The following is a 13,346-nucleotide window of genomic DNA, read 5'->3' as shown; positions in this document are numbered from 1 at the left end:
ACGAACTATCGAAGGTCGTTTTTAAATTTTTTATTATAGCGTCACCACTCGTAATACAAGTATTTTTGGTACCGGATTTATATCTAGGCTGGAGTAGTTCATGAACTAAGAACTGTTAGGAATCAATTCCTGACACTGACCGAAAGGAACTAGTTCCTTTTGCACGATCTTAATAGACCACCTGTCTTTTAGTTTAGTAGGAATTGGACCTGTTTGCGGAGCCACAGACGCGAGGCGATCTTAATAGTTCACGTCTTTTTAGTTCTATTATTCTTTCAGTTCACAGACGCGATGCGACACTGTGCGAATGACAATTATTGGCCTATCAAGTTCGAATGAGATACACGATTAAACCTTGCCTCCTTGTTTAAGACCACATAAATCTAAATAAATATTTAGATTTCAGTAAGAATCAAATTACCTAAGTACATTCTCGATACCTTGGACAGTTTGCAGCGTCGCGCCTCACAAGTCATTGTCGATGAAGAGGTCTCATCACACCTTGAACCTCTACAACTACGTAGAGACGTTGCATCACTTAGGACCTTTTATCGGATGTACCATGGCGAGTGCTCTGAAGAATTGTTCAACCTTATCTCGCCCTCCCCTTTCCTGCTTAGAAACACGCGGGCTGGCCTCAGTAGTCACCGTTTTACAACTAGCCGTATTCCATCGCGAACCAAAAGGTTTAGTGGCACCTTCGTCTGTCGCACAGTTGACAAATTGAACTCCCTTCCAAAGCGTATTCCCTTCGTCTTGGGGTCCTTCAAACGAGGCGTGAAGAGGTATCTTGTACTAGCTTCCTTCGCGTTTCGATTCTATTTTACATCACGTGGAATGGAGTCATCTGCCTGTCATGTATACAAAAAATAAACTTATCAGTACACAATAAACTCGTTTCATTGTTACTTTTATTTTCTTTTTTAACACACTTACACACCATGTGTAGGCATACATTTTAAACATATACGTATTAATAAACATACGTGTACAAAATAACTAACTCAAATACAACAAATACGAATGAAATAAAATTATAGCATAACATTTAAAACATTACAAAGTAAATAATTGTAAATACGAAAAATCTTTATTCGAAAAACACAAAAAGTACAACAAAGGGCAAAAAAAAAAGAAATCCTATTTAAATCTGTACATCGTTCATACGGATCATTTCATTCCGTATCCTTCAAAGATCGAAACGGTTCCTATTCCTTTCCAATTCCTAGATCCCACTGAACTAAGGAATTAAAAGAACTAAAGGACCGAATTAGTTCATTTGTCCGAATGAACTAATTGTGATCGCTCTTTCTAAAGCATTATATCACTTAATTGATGATGAACGAATATAGCGTGTTTGTGATGAGCATTTGAAAGCTCTGGTATTCCTCAACCCACATTGGCATATGCCAATTCCATAGATATGGACAATCAGTCTCGTTTGACGTTAATAGGCTGACGATTACGATGAGACACACATACCGGTTATCATCACGACAGTCTGTCACCATAATAGAAGGATAGACTGACTCCGATCTTGTCATAATTGCTTTGCAGTAGCGTGAAGAAATCCAATTTACGTCATATGTTACAGATAAATGTAAAACTGTTGATTTTTCATCAATAAATAAATCAGTGTTAACTGCAAGATTGTAAAATAGAGAAACAATTTTACGCATAAATATAAAACGAATAAATTCAAGATTCAAGTCACTGGAGTTCCATGAATATGTTTGAATTACTTATTTTTATTATTTTATAGTTATTGTATGCGGTACGTAACTTCCACCGTATGATTTTTTTATTAGGTAACCATTTTAATGAAGTTAAAGTAAATTGGAAACGGGTAATACGAAACGGAAATGCTGTACGATTACTTATTTGACATTTCGTAATTTTTATATATGTATGTTTCTAATTTTTATGATACTATATTAATGGAAAATTGCAATTCTAAAGAAAATTTAAAACTTTTTTCGTACATATTCGGTATTGGCTTTTGTTTACAGGAAAAGGACATACTGATGGATATTAATATTTGTGCAGGGGCTCTCGTGCATTACAAATTGGGTGTACACAACAGGTGATTGTGTAGCAGAAGGTAAACACTATAACGTTTCTTTTGCTTCTCATAATGACGGAGTTCAGGAGGAGTCAACAAGACTGAAATAACCGAGAGATTAGTGCATTATGGCTATAAAAGACCTACATTAACCGCTAACATAGTATTAATGAGAGCCGTAGAAGTAGCTGTACGAATAGTTTCGATCTGCCGGTTGTTTATATTGGCTATTGGACTAAACCAGATGGAACAAAAACTGACAGGCTGGAGGTTGGTGATTTCGTTATAGCCCGGTGCGAAAGTATGAGTAGTAATTTGATATGTGCTAAGTGGTGGAGCCATCGTTGGAGCGATTATCCACAATGATACATTCATCGGTTTATACATCGGTAAAAAGAACGCGTATGTCGAGCGCAACTATGCTCATAAACCCCACCACCAAATTAAGTAATTAAGTAATTTATTTATCTTGTACATAAAAATAAATACAGTTCAGTTACCGATAACAGGAACAGGAACATATTACACCTTATGGAATACGTATGTTTAAGACATGTACTTTTAAACTTTATCTAAACCGGTTGCACTGGCTCCTACACTAGGCAAAGCCTGTCTCGTAGGTAACCAATTCTAGAAAGGATGTAAAGTCTGTTCCAATCCATCCAATCCATTCCGAACAAACAGCAAACAAGAGTGTTTGGTTAAAATTCTAAAGCAATCACTCAATAAATCGAACAAGCAACACATTCACGTGTATTTCCAAGACCTCGACTTGATATCTCACCATTGTCTCCAACAACATTCATCCGAACAGCATCGCAAAATTGTATATGAAAAATGGTAGTCCAAAAGTGATGTTATTTTCATCTATACATCCATATAATCCAAATATTGTGTTATTTATTTTATTAATTTTAAGCGGAGAGAAATTAAGTGCATGAAAAAGTTCAACACATACGCAGCTATTTTGCACGATTTAACCTTCACTGGGTTCGCGGAGTAGCAAATTAATTTGCTTCTATTTATATTAACATGTAGTTCTGCAAAGTAACGTCTGAATCTATTAATTATTCTTTTAATTTGGTTGCGTACTACTAGGTCGAGACGAAGAACGAGAATATAGGGCCTGAACATCAGTGTTTCAAATATTACCTATTTATTCCTGCGTTCACCAATTTTGCTAAAATATGAGGAACGTCTTAATGAAAACTAAGTTTAATTTTCATAATTGCTCTTGGTGATAAGATAACATAAAAATTTATCTACTATCTCTTATTGATATGGCAGCGTGACGTAAACTGGAACGGTAAACAACCGGACGTCATAAATCCTTTATTCCTTACAACGTCGATGCCTAGACTTTCAAGACCACAAATACGCGTGTACTGAATTTTGAAATATAAGTATATCAAAGACTGCTTAAAATATAGAGTTCATAGGTTTTGCAATTGCTATACATTGGAAATAAAGCTATTTACGAAACTATGAATTAGTACATTACTGTAGACGCCCCGGGAAGTAAGGGATTGCTGGACTAGTATGAGTTACAAGGACGAGCGCCAGAGAGGCCTTGTGTTTATTATTATTATTATTATTATTAAAAATGGACGTACTCTTGACCACTACCTAGCCCTAGAGCAAAGATGAGGTCTACGTTGGTACGAGCTCGCCCAGAAGATGCCTATTCAATCGCACCTTGAAAATATTCGGGTTGTATGTACTCGGAAAAATAGACGCAGGCAGGGAATTCCAGTCACGGGCTGTGCGCATTATAAAAGATGACGAAAAGCGCTTAGTACGTCTTAAAGGAATATCAACCAGGTGAGGGTGATATCCCGCCGTTCGTCTAGATGTCCGATGGTAAAAGGGGGCGGATGGAATGAGCTGGTGGAGCTCATGGGCACACTCTCCGAAGTATAATCTGTAAAAAACCGACAGACCCGCGACCTTTCGCCGATGGGCTAAACTATGAAGTTTATATTCGAGCTCATCAATGTGTTAATACGAGTCAAGCAATCCCCGTTTCCCCTGAGGCATATATAGAATTTTTCTCAAACAATGTGAGACAATAATAAAAGACTAAAGAGAGGAAGACGTATGATAGAAAAAGTCAAAAAATATTAACATTAAAATTACTACTTATACTGTATTATACAATAAAGTGAAACAAAAAAAATGTTATTGTTTTTCCAAGTACATTAATAGTAGTCTGCTGCATTTCTAATGATGTATTTGAATGTATATCTGTTACTGTATTTTCGTTAGCGCTCTTCTTACTAACGCTCATTTTCGAGACCAAAATACGAAAAAGATGAATAAACAAAAGAATACCAAAACACTTTAGTTTAAATGTTACCGCCATTTTCTAAGTTAGCGGTACAGGTAGGTATTTTTAATTCTCGCATTATGAACACTGGGCAGTTGGCTGTATGAGTTTTTCTTTTGCCTGTTCACATAGTTCATTATTAGTCTTAGACTATGGAAACCAAAGGACATGTATAAATCAGACGTTATATGTATATGATGCATTTACACGTTGAAAACATAAACATTTTATTGCCTTTGTTTAACTACTGCGTGCCGTTGTGAGCCAAAAGAGATAGCACTACATTGATTTATGTCAAACACGGGAATCGAAAATACGTAACGTCATCTTAAATGCCAACTGTCTTCATTTTGCCATTTTTGTAGTACTCTTTGATAACCGATTCCGGTTGTCAAAGGGAAGTACATCAAATGTCAAAACCAATGTTTGGCCAAATGTTGTAGTTAATTATTCGCATGAATTGTAATGAAATGGACACAAATATTGACAGTAAGAACAATTAAGTATTGATAAAATCGCTGCAGCATTAAGGGGTGCGGCAGTAGAAAAAGCGGAAATCAACTGAATGTTACACTACTCCTGAATGTTACATATGTTATTTTTCTGCCTATAAATCATACAATAGCCCAAATATCTCATGTAATTAGACTCACTTAAGTACTTTATTCATAAGTCTTGCCGAATTTTGCTTTGGTTACTTTAGATTGCCTGTTTGTTCGTATATTTTGATGATTGTTGATAACTATTATTTTGAGATAGTGTTGTTCTTGTAACCAGACATATTATCGATATTCTGTTATTAAAACAATTCACTACGAGGTTTTTATTATTTCATTATTATTATTTTTTAAAGTTTACCTACAAATGAAAAAAGAAAGAAAGAATGGTTGGAAATTGTAGGACTGCCGAACATAAACATTGGATCAAATATCATCTTCATTTGTTCGCTTCATTTTGAAGAGTCAAATTTTAATAGAACTTTGAATGTAACTAGATTACATGATAATGCATTTCCATCGTTACATTTATTGGTAAATAACTTTATATTTAATTTTGATTAAAAATACAAATTTGCAAACATAAAAAACAGTTTCAACACTCAAGCCATACATTTGCGTGTCGATAAAAACTTATGTATGATTACGGTATAACACTATGCCCGGTTCCTATATTAAGAAAACGATCCGTTTTGCTTACCATCGGTACTCTTCTTAACCAGGCGTAAGTCAAAACCGTTTCTATAAAAAACGTTTCGTAAGCTATGTTACCAGTGACTCGCTACCTACGGATGGGAGGACCACAAACAACGAATAGTTAAGATAAAGTATGGGGATGACAGTTCATAGTGTTTCTATATTATTTTTGAAACGTCAACGAACTGTCAAAGCTACTTGTCGTTAAACATTTTGTTACCGCCCAAATTGCGTCGGTTGCGTGGTAGTATTCTCCAAATTTTGTTTATTAATTAATTGCAATGTCTAGTTCAGACAGTTGTCTGGCCATAAATACTGTTACACTTAAAAATAAAAAAATATTACATTTGAATTTCGAATCTATACGATTGGCAGTGAAGAATTTTCCCATGGAAAGAGTGCGTGCTTCTATTGATAACTTGCCTCAACGTTTAAAGGACTGTATTGCAGCCAATGTTGACCACTTCGAATAAGCTTTTTATATTTTTTATTGTTGTATATTTATGTATTAAACTAACACACTATAAAAGTAATAAATGTTATTTGCAGTTAAAAAAATATATTTTTTCTTTATTACAATATTTATGGCAAGACTAGGTATATTGTTAATTTCTTTATAATTAAGGATTTGATGTGGATTTAATGGGTGGTGTAACATTCTAAATAAATAATTATAATCAAACAAGTAACTTACCGGAGTAGCATCCATAATAATTACACTTTTATTTTTTGAATATGTTTAACACTGCTCTTTAGTTCGATGTTGTTTTTAAATTCTTTCCGCCAAGCAAATCGCTGTTTGACAAACGTAGTGACGCGACTGCGTTTTGTTTCCTCACCGGTGTCATACCAAACCTCTTCTAGATCATAATCAATACGTAAAATTGAGTATACACCACTTTTTCAACTGTTTGTTTGAGTTTTTTTGTAAATGTATAATAATATTATAGTTATATTCTTTTTTAATAAATATCGGCTAAAATATGGTTTTTGGAATAACGAAACGTAGAGAGAATCTGTGAGGTCCATTGGTAAGCGGATAACCGACGACCATCTGTCGCAGGTAGTCGGGTCAAAAACAATGTGAAACACGTGTTGACGAATGGTTATTGTTAGGGTCATTACGAACGGTTAGGATAACCGAAGACAATGAGTTGATTATAGGAACCGGGAGTCCGCCATACGTTTGGTACAATTTTGGTTTAGGTAGGTACGTTTATTCCGTAGATAGGGCAGCTCCTTTCCTTTACTTTTTCATCCTCTAAGTTATTAGTAGGTAGGTTTAAAAGTTTGGAGAAGTGGACAGTAATGCATTTCCATATTTACTTTGGTAGCCTTGGCCGGGAAGAAGTCGCGTGGTCCATGAATGACAAACTTTCCGTGTTCGTTTTTTGAAAGTAATGCAAACATTTTCGAGCATGTTTGAGATACAATGTGCAACGATGGAGTTGTCTCATCTTAGGTTTAAATTAGGTTCATTAGTGGTGAATCAATTCCACCGGGTCTTCCGTTAGTGGTGAATCATCGGTTTTTACTTTCGTAGACCATTCTCGGTGAGTCTTTGTGCGTACGGCCGGAAGCTCGTGCGTGCTTACGCGTTAGCTTTTGTGCGTGCATGTGTCTGAGCTTGTTTGTATTTAAATGTTATTTATTGATAAGCGTATACATATAATAGCGGGTTACTGTATCGACAAAAGTTCAATTTAAGTCCCCCAGGTAACCCATGAGTTGTTCATAGTAATCAGAGCACCCATTACAACCGTGATTGGATCATTTTTACAGGCGCCGCTGAACGCTGTCATCTGAAATATGACATCATTAATTCGTACCCGTCGGTAAAGCGGCTTGATAAAATTATTAAGGAAATGTATTAAAATATTAAAAAGAATAATTATGGAAGGTTTAGAGATATTATTAAGGTTTTTGTTAGTAATTTGTTAATAAAATATGAAAATTATGACTGGGTATAACAGGTTATATGTTGGTATATATAAGCTTCAACATAAAAGGATAAGTTCGGCACATCATCATTCTATTTAAGAGCCAAGGTCTTGTCGGTGAGCCTCCTCTACTCCTCACGATTCGTGAACAGCTTCTTGACCTCCTTGAAGCTGTTCACTATGATCTTCTTTATTTGCTCACTATACCACAGATTACTTACTAGTTACTACGTAATACATACGTATTGTATATTATTCACACAAAATCGAGTTTACACGAAACGAAATCGTGTTCAAAGTGGTGAAAATAATGTTGCCGGTCGTGTCATGAAAGACTTGTAATGAGCATTTGCACCGACGTCGGCGCACTCAGCGGTAGGCACTTATCGCGTAACCTTGAGGGAGGGACGGATCCCTGACTATACGCCGTTTTTAGTATTCCTCTTTATCTTTTCCCTTTCATCATCCCCTTAATTACCATTTTCGTATCATTAGAATGAAGTTCAGCACATGAAACCGAATAATTGTCACTACATCAGAGTGCGTCTACCACGAGATTACAGTGACGGTTATCGGTAACGACCGGTTAAAATATATGTATATAAAATATTGTTTCTTCTTGAGACCACCAGAGGCGCTGAATAATATGCCATAAAAAATTGTGAAGTTAATTTTTGCTAGCGACAACCGTCAGAGTAATTTCGTAGTAAAGGCACTGTTTACTCTGAGACCAAAAATGTTAGTACTGTTATAATAATAGGTAATTTGCTATTAAACTCATACAAAACACACGACTTATATGACAACTTAGTGTTAGACAACATTGTCAACCACACGGTGCTTCTCTAAAGAGAGGGTAAACCATCTATAGGTTCCCAAATTTTTTAGCTCGCCGCCCATTGAGGCAGGATAAAAAATATTCAACGCCTATTACCCTAAAAAATAATTGAAAACACGTACTTTTTAATATTAATTTAACACAAAAAATCACGAGGACAAAAATTAAATATATGTATTTTATATAGATATTTATATAAATAATAATAATTATATATTTTATTATTGTTTAAACTGAATTATATAATTCAGTTTTTTTTTTCAAATTCAGTAGCACCCTCTGGACAGCATCAACGCCCCTCAATTGCTTCTGAGGCTCCTACCTAAGATTCTTCATTGCCCACTGGGTAGACTATATTCAGCACGCAGGCCGAATGTGATTTGGGGACTTCAGAGTTTTTATAACAGTATAGCTCCTTATAGAGAAAGAGTTCGTCCAGAAAATCACCGCTGCCACCATATCTATTTCTGCCGACAAGTGTTTTGAAAGGTGAGGGTGCTGGTGATTTGTCAACTTTAAGTCTCAGGGTAATGAGCGTAGTGGCAGTGTCTCTCAGATCTTTGGGACTAAAATTCTGACACTGACACTGCAACTGTTATGAATAGGATAGCATTACTTAAAAGCGACACGCCTGATCGTAGAAGTTGCAGTGTCATTCAGAGCTTTAAATCGGAAAGATCTGAGGGTCACTGAGACACAAGTTGAAAAGTCCCATGTGCTTGTCATTTCACCAGCACGTGTCACGACTGGGCACGTTCTCAGACGATGTTTTAGGTCACAGTCAGCCACGTTGGCCCAATGCGAGTTGGGAACCTTCTTCGACGTGCAGGTTTCATCAAAATGTTTTCTCCGAAAAGCTCATGGTAAGATAAAAGTCCATTTTTTAAGGTTTAAATTACAAAAGGCTATTTGCCGCAGGCAAGGCGCAGCGACGGGAGCGCGTGTGTGAAATCACAAGGAACATCTACCTATACCTACGTATATCCGATTAAGCACCATGATTTATGGATGCAATGGGTCGAAAAAACTCCACAGAAAATGCACTGATATTTCTTGATTGCATCAATCATAACTTGATAACCTATTTCTGCCACAATGCAGTATACAGGCACATGAGACTTGTCAACTTATATCTCAGGATGACGGGCGCAATAGCAGTGCCACTTAGATCTTTGCGAGGCAAAGCTCTGATTGGCACTGAAGTGTTATGGAAAGGCGTGTCGCTAACCACCAGGCTCACGACTGATTTGTCCTGTCACTTCATATCTTAAAAAAATAATTCTAAAATACTCCGCTTGGTAAAAGCTAGATTTTTGTCAGTGTGTATTATTGAAACTACAAATAGCACCTATTCCTTGTAGCCACAATTATTTAAAACAATTACTTTATGTATTTGTTCCATTAGATTTTTATGAGAAACTATTTAAGTGTATAGGTTACCATCTATATCTGTTTGTAAATAACCGCGATGTCGACGTACCTTTGGTATTATAATAAAGCCATAAGACTACGTAAGTCATATATACATATATAATACGAATAACATGAAACAGATTATGTATATTATTGGGATTTTTGTGAAATGTTTTGAACTTGTGTTTATACAAAGATCGTACACAAAGAAAAATTTTTTTAGGTTTCTAAAATCTCACTAGATGTCACTCACCGCAATGAAAGCCGAAAAACCAATGCTAAGTATAATAAGATCTTTAACAAAAGTACATAGGAGAATTTAGAGAACGAGTTAACTTGATCTGTAGCTCAGTTGGTTAGAGCAGCGCAAACGGTACAGTATGGTCTCTTCGGGTCGAAGAAATGTTTTTACAAATTGTTTAATTAAAAATAATTTATGTTGTTAAAATAAAATAATTTGTAACATATACGTAGCGTAAATTGGAATGTTCTTTGGAAAAATTAAAAATAAGGTAATAAACAGAATGATCGTTTCATATCAAACGAACTGTCGCAAGTGAGGCAAAAATCAAATTCATGTAGACTAGTTTTAGTAGTAGGTTAATTTTCGGTTTTAATGAATATTTATATAAAAATACAAGTTGAAACGCGTTACTTCCTTGTGGAATGTGATGTTAGTATCTATTTTATGTTTGTCTGACGTATTTTTACACTCATTTACCGCACATTTCGTCATTTTTAGCTAAAATTCTTGAGCTGTTCGCGGTGCAAGTTGACCTTGAGCACTGAAGAATAGATTGGTTTGACATTAATATTAGACATAACTGTGTTGATGTCGTTACTATGCCAGTCACCCGTGACCATGGGACCGAAATGTTGGTTTCTTTGAAAAAACAAATAGACGCGATTTAGATCCGAAAAACTAGTTTCATTACCTATGTCTTACATTATATTTTATCAAATAATAAATAACGATATGGTAAATGTACATACCTGTATATATATTTGTGTATTCAAATACCCAAATTAACTTTTTTTATTAATTCTCATTCATTTATAGAGCGTAAACCCAAAGGAATTTACAGTGTTTTATAAAGCAGTAAATTTATTTTAAATTCAGTTATTTTATATCAGCTGTTCATAATTTAAATGTCTTAATAAGCGCTTTACAAAGTAAAACAAATGTAATTAATCAGTACAGAGTATACTTAAAAAATCGAGCTCAAAAGTACGTGGAATTACATATAATTACCAAGTTTTATTGAAGTCGGGACTTGAAACTGGAGATAAAAAAGTCGGTTCTCACTACTCAAAGTATGTTGAGAGAGAACAACGCCTTGAGTTGGAGAATAGCAAAATCAACCATTAAAATAATTGTTCCTTATAATAAAATTCAGGCGCTATTTATGAAAATGAATCTTAATGCGTGAACAGCCACTCTTAGAGTTGGATGATTTTCTTCAAAATTAAATGGGACCACTATGGAAGTACCCTCTTTCTAAAAAAAAAAGAATCATCTAAATCGGTTCACAAATACCGAAGTTATCGCGTAACATACATATAGAAAAAAAACATGCAGTCGAATTGAGAACCTCCTCCCTTTTTTGAAGTCGGTTAAAAATAGGCCTAAGAAAGGAATATTAATGCATTTTATTATTATTTATATTAAATATAAAGATATATAATAGCATCGTAAATTAATTTCCTGTAGGAATGTCTCAATAATCTTAAAGAATGTTTAGAGATAAGGAGCATTGTTAACCTCTTCAAGCGACACTTGTATCTGTTTAGTATCTACCCCCGAGGAGATAGGAGGGAGGAGGTGAGGGCGAATATGAATCAGGAGCGATAAATTAAGACAACAACAAACTTTCGGATAATTACGACACTGGGGTGTCCATTCACTTGTACTTTCATTATTCTTGGTGCGCGTTCGCATTCACTTACGACATTTGCACAGGTGGACTTACACGTGATTTAGCTAGTTTTTACAATAACATGTTCTTGTGATAAACAAAATTAATAACAGTAAAGTTCCTTGTGAAAGAATTCGTCCAGGGAAGTACTGCCTTATCGGTTTTGAAGGGCGCTGGTGAAATTATGGGCACATAGGATTTGTCAAATTATGTCTCAGGGTGACGGACGCAGTGGCAGTGCCCATCTGCTATGGACAGGTTTATCGCTTACTACCAGTCGCATGATTTCTTCGTCCCGTTACATGGTAGGTATCATAAAAAAACGAAAAAATAAACGATCAAAAATCAAAATGATTTTTCTGAATAATGAAAATAGAATGCTGACTTAGGTGATAATCACATACGTACATTGCCTAAAGAAAACAACGATAGAAAAATCAAAACGATTTCTTTTTGAATAATGAAAATAGAATGCTGATATAGGTAATCACTTCACAGGTTTTTATCGCTATAAAATGTAGTGAGGTAGTTTCCGCACCATATTGGTTTTATTTTTTATTTGAATTTTTGGTAAAAGTGTTAAATACTTTTTACCAAAGCAAAGATTCAAATAAATCATCGCACACATAGCAAACAAAGATTATAAAAGCATAGTACTCAGATATCGACTACGACTTAATAATAACGCACACACTTAATATAGCCCCGCACCAGGGAAACCCTGTGTCGCACATAGACAACCACAAATTACATCCAAACTCACGAGAGAAATAAATGTAGGCTATACAAACATTTCTCCCGGCCCGGGAATCGAACCTGGGACCTGTGCGTGGCAGTCCGACACGGTAACCGTTCGGCCACGGAGGCAGTTAGACGTGTTTCAAGTAACTTAGCTTTTCTGACATACATACCATCGCGTCTGTCACTCACACCAAATCCAGGCGGTTCACTGACTCATACGCAGAACTGCTCCAGCAAATCTCTTTCGCCTCCTCCACTTGCATGGCCAGGGTCAGGGGTTCAGGTTCAAGAATCGGCAAATATTATTATATTATTATATTGATATTTATTTATTATTCTTATGATAAAGAAAAGCAAAGAATGAAAACCGGGACGCTTTATTAAACCAGTCTGTTCACGTGGTTCACATAAAGTGGCATAATCAGCTAAAGAAAAGAACATAAACCCGCCGTCTTTCCTATTGCGTCCGTCACTTCATCAGCAGGCCTAAAAAAGGTACATAGTAAACTAGCCTCAAAAAAGTGTACAACAGCCACGATGTCTATTCGGAAACAGTTGAAGGATTATGACGCGACAACTATACCTTTCTGCAGCTGTTTCTCATTACTTCAATCAATTATTCAAATACACATTGATTGTTACAGCAAACCACCAAAAATCACAACAATAAAATATCAATTGTACAAATTAGTCACAATTGTCGTGTCGCGAGAAAAGGTGCGACTGCGCACCAAAACTTTCGTTCGGCGCACGTGCCCCTAATGACTCTTGCTACTGTTTGATTTAAACTCGCAACAATTGTGTTTATGATCTCACCTACCCCAAGCTACCCTTCCACATAAACTTTATATTAAAATAAGAAAGTGGTTTACATAAGTCTATTAACCAAATTCAAAATAAGGGGTTTCCTTCAGAAA

The sequence above is a fragment of the Hyposmocoma kahamanoa genome, unplaced genomic scaffold, assembly GCF_003589595.1.
Source record: "Hyposmocoma kahamanoa isolate Upper Pololo Valley unplaced genomic scaffold, ASM358959v1 87, whole genome shotgun sequence".
Taxonomy (NCBI): Eukaryota; Metazoa; Arthropoda; class Insecta; order Lepidoptera; family Cosmopterigidae; genus Hyposmocoma; species Hyposmocoma kahamanoa.
Note: the sequence above shows the minus strand (reverse complement) of the source record.